The sequence below is a fragment of the Mus musculus genome, chromosome X (assembly GCF_000001635.26).
Source record: "Mus musculus strain C57BL/6J chromosome X, GRCm38.p6 C57BL/6J".
Classification (NCBI taxonomy): Eukaryota; Metazoa; Chordata; class Mammalia; order Rodentia; family Muridae; genus Mus; species Mus musculus.
This window is the reverse complement of record NC_000086.7, coordinates 9,006,142-9,012,522: the sequence shown is the minus strand read 5'-3', so window position 1 is coordinate 9,012,522 and position 6,381 is coordinate 9,006,142. Positions and strand designations below refer to the sequence as shown.

At 43.6% G+C, this 6,381-nt stretch overlaps 1 pseudogene; it reads left to right on the top strand.

Moving 5' to 3' along the window:
- Positions 1-2,333: 2,333 nt before the first annotated feature.
- Gm9431 lies at positions 2,334-3,618 on the top strand (annotated as a pseudogene).
- The last annotated feature ends 2,763 nt before the right edge of the window (positions 3,619-6,381 follow it).

Sequence of the window (6,381 nt, the reverse complement as noted above, 5' to 3'; positions counted from 1 at the left end):
CAACATCTCTCAGCAACCCTAAAGAGAAACACAGGCAGCCTTGGGAAATAGGAGGTCGGGGGGACCCTCCAAAATGCACCAGAGATCTAGAAGTTGAGAGATTCACAGGACTCAAAGGAAGGGACCTTAGATGAAATGTCCAATAGTGGGGAGAGGGACCTTGTAGAGCTCACTTGCAGCAGGAAGACAGCACATCAACTGTGGGATGGAATTGCTATCCCACAGTCACACCTCTGACTCATAATTGTTTCTGTCTGAAAGAATACAGGGATGGAAATGGAGAGGAGCCTGAGGAAAAGAAGGTCCAGTGACAGGCCCAAAGTGGGTTCCAGCTCAAGGGGAGGTCCCAAGGCCTTACTCTATTACTGAGGCTATGGAGTGCTCACAAACAGGGACCTATCATAACTGCCCTCCAAAAGACCCAACAAGCAGCTGAAAGAGTCAGATGCAGGTATTTGCGCATAGCCAATGGACAGAAGCAGCTGACACCTGTGGTTGAATTAGGGAAGGCTGGAAGAAGATGAGGAGAAGGGTGACCCTGTAGGAGGACCAGCAGTCTCAATTAACCTGGATCCCCGGAATCTCTCATACACTCGACCACCAAACAGGCAGCATACACCAGCTGATATGAGGCCCCAACACACATACAGCAGAGGACTTCCGGGTCTGTGTTCAGTCAGAGATGATACACCTAACCCTCAAGAGACTGGAGGCCCCAGGGAGTTTAGAGGTCATTTGGGGTGGGGACATCCAAGTGGAGACAGGGGGTGGGGAGGAGGTATGGTATGTGGAGCAGTCTTAGGGTGGATGGGGGAATAAAAATGGAGTATAAAAATAAATTAATAAAGAAAAAAAGACAAAAAAATCAAGCGAGAAATGTACCTTTTCTTATGTCATAGTGATCAACTTATTCAATCACCAAGTTAATGACTTATTCAAATCCATTGAAGTACAGAATTGAGGCTCAATAAAATATCTCAGGATTTTCTATACTCATGTTCTGGATAATAAGGGCCTTCTTTACCCAGAGTGCTTTGGCCTCTCAAACCTATGGTCAGCTCTCAATGTGCAGACAGCATAGAAACCAGATGAGGCTGTCTCTATGGCCTGAGCAGAAGGTTTGCTTAGGGTGCTGCCTATGATATGGAGTAGAAAGAGACTGAGAGGTCCTTGCAGGCCAGCAGGAAGAGTTGCTGGGTGGGTGAGCAGCCGTGGGAACTCACTAACATTTCTTTTCTTTCTCTTGCTTTCTCAGCCCCAGACAGAAGGAAAAGTTGAGGATGAGAATATAGCATCACTCTGGAGCACAGGCAATACATTAGAATCTTGAATATCAACTTACAAATAAGTGAGATGAATATTTCTCACAGTGAAGGGCTCAGTGTCTGTGTTCCCAAACCTGCCTCTCTGTTTTCTTAAGTCTTATTAATTTTCTTTTACTGATATGTGTGTGTTGACCCGTGGATGTTTAGGGACTGTGTAAATGCATGTGCAGTGGGGGTGGGGGCTACAGAGGCCAAAAGACAGCACTGGATTCCTCGGAGATGATGGAGCTACAACTGGTTGTGTGCTGTCTAATGTGGATGACAGGTTCCCCATGTAGGTCCTCTGGGAAAGCAGAAAGCACTTTACACTGCTGAGACATCTCTGCAGCTCCTTCAGTCCTGGCTCTGACAATGTGAACAATGTGTTAGTGCTGTTCTTTCTTATTGCAAACATGGTGTTACCATTGTTCTCATTGTGTGCTACATTGCAGGCATTGTTCTCACCAGTTGTGGAGCACTTCCTATGTGCTTTATTCTTACGTAGTGACATGCATTCTGTTAACATTTCTTTTCATGCTATGTTTCAAACATTCTGTTCCTACTGGTCTGACTCTGTGTCAAGCACCCCCCAAACCATATTATCTACCTAGCTCTCTGACCTACAGGTTTTAGAGTTACAAGGTTGAATCTGAACTGAAGCAGGGAAATAGAAGCTGTTGTCAACATACAGATTCCCTGAAGATCTCATTCACAGCATCAGCTCTTCCTAGGTCTATAAGCTAAACACCTTCTACTCCTAACTGTCATCTGTTATTTCTTGAGCTGCTAGTCTGTGGCTCATCCTGTACATTACAGACTTCCTGATCTCTGTAGCCATCAAACGCAAGGGACTCTGCATATGCTATACAAAACACCAGTTTCTTAGAAATCATCCATTTTACTTTTAAAGATGATAATTTAATTACAACATTTCCTGTCCAAGGGATATATACATATTTCCCTTAAAAATAAAATTGTGGGGTCCCATCATATTGAACTCGAGTTGGAAGAGGCGTGTCTGGTCTCAAAATGGAGGTAAAATCGCACCCCTCCGGTCTCCCCCAGTCTGTCTCCGGCCATCGGTGCCACTGCCGCTGCCGCTGCCGCTGCCGCCGCAGGGGGATGGGGAGGGGGGCTAGGAGGGTAGGAGGGCCATGATCCAAAGGAAGCAGAGCAGCTGAGGAAGCTGTTTATTGATAGTCTGAGCTTTGAAACCACAGATGATAGCTTAAAAGAACATTTTGAGAAATGGGGCACACTTACAGACTGTGTGGTAATGAGAGATCCCCAAACAAAACGTTCCTGAGGCTTTGGTTTTGTGACCTACTCTTGTGTTGACGAGGTGGCTGCTGCACTGTGTGCTTGGCCACACAAGGTTGATGGGCGTGTGGTGGAACCAAAGAGAGCTGTTTCTAGAGGATTCTGTAAAGTCTGGTGCCCATTTAACGGTGAAGAAAATTTTTGTTGGTGGTATTAAAGAGGATACGGAAGAATATAACCTGAGAGACTACTTTGAAAAGTATGGCAAGACTGAAATCATAGAGGTTATGAAAGACAGGCAGAGTGGAAAAAAGAGAGGATTTGCTTTTGTAACTTTTGATGATCATGACACAGCTGATAAAATTGTTGTTCAGAAATACAACACTATTAATGGGCATAATTGTGAAGTGAAAAAGGCCCTTTCTAAACAAGAGATGCAGTATGCTGGATCACAGAGAGGTCGTGGAGGTGGATCTGGCAACTTTATGGGTCATGGAGGAAGCTTTGGAGGTGGTGGAGGAAACTTTGGTGGAAGAGGTGGCTATGGTGGTGGAGGTGGTGGCAGCAAGGGTAGTTATGGAGGCGGTGATGGTGGATATAGTGGATTTGGAGGTGATGGTGGCAACTATGGTGGTGGTCCTGGTTACAGCAGTGGAGGAAGTTATGGAGGTGGTGGACCAGGATATGGAAATCAGTGTTGTGGATATGGGGTGGAGGAGGAGGCTATGATGGTTACAATGAAGGAGGAGATTTTGGTGGAGGTAACTATGGTGGTGGTGGGAACTATAATGACTTTGGAAATTATAGTGGACAGCAACAATCAAATTATGGACCCACGAAGGGGGGCAGTTTTGGTGGAAGAAGCTCAGGCAGTCCCTGTGGTGGTGGCTATGGATCTGGAGGTAGAAGTGGTGGATATGGTAGCAGAAGGTTTTAAAATAAAACAGAAACGGCTACAGTTCTTAGCAGGAGAGAGAGCGAGGAGTTGTCAGGAAAGCTGCAGGTTACTTTGAGACAGTCGTCCCAAATGCATTAGAGGAACTGTAAAAATCTGCCACAGAAGGAATGATGATCCATAGTCAGAAAAGTTACTACAGCTTAAACAGGAAACCCTTCTTGTTCAGGACTGTCATAGCCACAGTTTGCAAAAAATGCAGCTATTGATTAATGCAATATAGTGTCAAGTAGATGTATATTCCTGAGGTCTTTTATCTGTTGTAGCTTTTTCTTTTTCTTTTCATTACATCAGGTATATTGCCCTGTAAATTGTGGTAATGGTACCAGGAATAAAAAATTAAGGAATTTTTAACTTTTCAATATTTGTGTAGTTCAGTTTTTCTACATTTTAGTACAGAAACTTTAACAAAATGCAGTTTTGAAGGTGTTTCCTTGTGAGTTAACAAGAAGATCATTGCTAATTATTATTTTGTATCAGTTTTGCTAAACTTAACTGTAAAGAAACACCCACTGACTTGCAATTTAAGGGGAATCTATTCTCCCCATTTCCAAAACAATGAATGGGCACTGACATGTGGAGAGAATAGATATTTGTATGTTCGCAATGTGTATTTTAGATAATTAGAATTGGGAAATAAAAAATAGCATATTTGTGAATTTTAAAAAAGTAAAATTGTGTCATAGAACATGGAGACATTAAAATGGGAGCCACCTCAATGTGTGCTTTTCATTGTGCCATGCGTGGTACCAGAGTGAAATTGTAATTGTTCGTCTCACTAACTGTGAATCCTCCAAACTACAATACCTAGCCTGATATGATATGTGAACTGGATCAGTAGTGGCAGCAATATTACAAGAGTAGTCAACTACTCTCTGATTGGCTGTAAAGCTAACTACACAGCCGAGTAGTGGTGGCTCACACCTTTAATCCCAGCACTTGGGAGACAGAGGCAGGCAGATTTCTGAGTTCGTGGCTAGCCTGGTCTACAGAGTGAGTTCCAGGACAGCTCACTACATGATTTTGCATACACATCTGGTTCTGTTAAAGGGGCTAAGCTTGATAAGCTGTAGACACTAGGGGACAACCCACTACTACTATTCTGCTAAACAGACATAGCATTAACGTGACTCCTAATAACTTATTAATGTAGTCATAGATTAGAGCATCTCTTGACCTTCTTCAGAGAAACCTAAAGTGAATGGCAATTAAAGGAAATCCTTAGTTGTTTATTGTGGAGAGCATAAGATATTTTGAAATGCTTATTCCCTAATGTGACACACATGTTCCTAGTCCCCCTTCCCCCATAAGTTTCAAGGATCTTTAAAGAAGAGGGTGAGAAAAGAGGGTAGTGGATTATGCCAAAGAAACAGAATTTTCCCAATGATACATGGGGACACATAATAGTTTATAGCAGTTGTGGTAGCAGGACTGAGCCCAGTGCCTTCCATCTTTTCTACAGGGTAAGACCAGGGATCCACCCCATAATCAGCATCCAAGCGCTGACACCATTGCATATACCAGCAAGATTTTATCGAAAGGACCCAGATGTAGCTGTCTCTTGTGAGACTATGCCGGGGCCTAGCAAACACAGAAGTGGATGCCCACAGTCAGCTAATAGATGGATCACAGGGCTCCCAATGGAGGAGCTAGAGAAAGTACCCAAGGAGCTAAAGGGATCTGCAACCCTATAGGTGGAACAACATTATGAACTAACCAGTACCCCGGAGCTCTTGACTCTAGCTGCATATGTATCAAAAGATGGCCTAGTCGGCCATCACTGGAAAGAGAGGCCCATTGGACACGCAAACTTTATATGCCCCAGTACAGGGGAACGCCAGGGCCAAAAAGGGGGAGTGGGTGGGTAGGGGAGTGGGGGTGGGTGGGTATGGGGGACTTTTGGTATAGCATTGGAAATGTAAAGGAGCTAAATACCTAATAAAAAATGGAAAAAAAAAAGAAAACACAGAATCTTCTTAGTAACAGCTGCTACATCATCAGAGCATGCAGAAAGGATGAATAGCTAGCACCATTAGTACTGGACAATAGCATCCAATTCCTCTAGTGTCTGTGCCCAAGCAGGACATTTGGTCCAACTGTTTGTCTCTGGATATACAGATTCTAGGCTATATCAGCTACAGCAGTTTAATCAAAAGCTGCCTGGAAGGACTCCATGACCTATGTTTCAAGAAATATTGCCTAAATCAGGTTGCATTACAGTCTTTAGAATGGAATAATGATACCCAGGGCCCAATATGTACCTGAAAGGATATATATCAAGTGCCTTGAACATGCTGAGTGGCAAATAAATACACTGATTTCACAACTAGTATGACTCACTTGATCCAAAGGCCAATAGGACAATTGGAACTTCTGGGTAGGAGGACCACGAATTTGTATATCAAGTTATTTGGGGTTTGATGAACACTAACACCTGAATGTTCCAATGTGGAGGCACTAGGTAGATCTAGATCCACCTAAAAGGACATTTAGATATTGAACATGGGGGCCAGCCTTCAAGGGTACTGTGCTTGATGAACCAGCTGAGTGAGGATTTTCTTATAGGGTACAAAATAACCATCCTCTTAATATATCCATTCTTCCAGAGGTTCAGAAGCCAACTCTATGCCGTCAGCTCAAAATTCAGGTGGCATATGTTGAAAAAGCTGCTGGTACATGGAAGTGAAGGGTAGGGTCAATGCTAGAGGAATTGTTTCAGCTCTGGATGCTGGTCCATTGGGTTCTTAGCTCTCCTACTTTCAGCAGCTCATTTGAAATGATTTCCACCCCTCCTCTTATTCTTAAAATGTCTGGCCCAGCTCTTTCCCCAGAAACATCTTTTGAGATGGAGGATTGGATTTG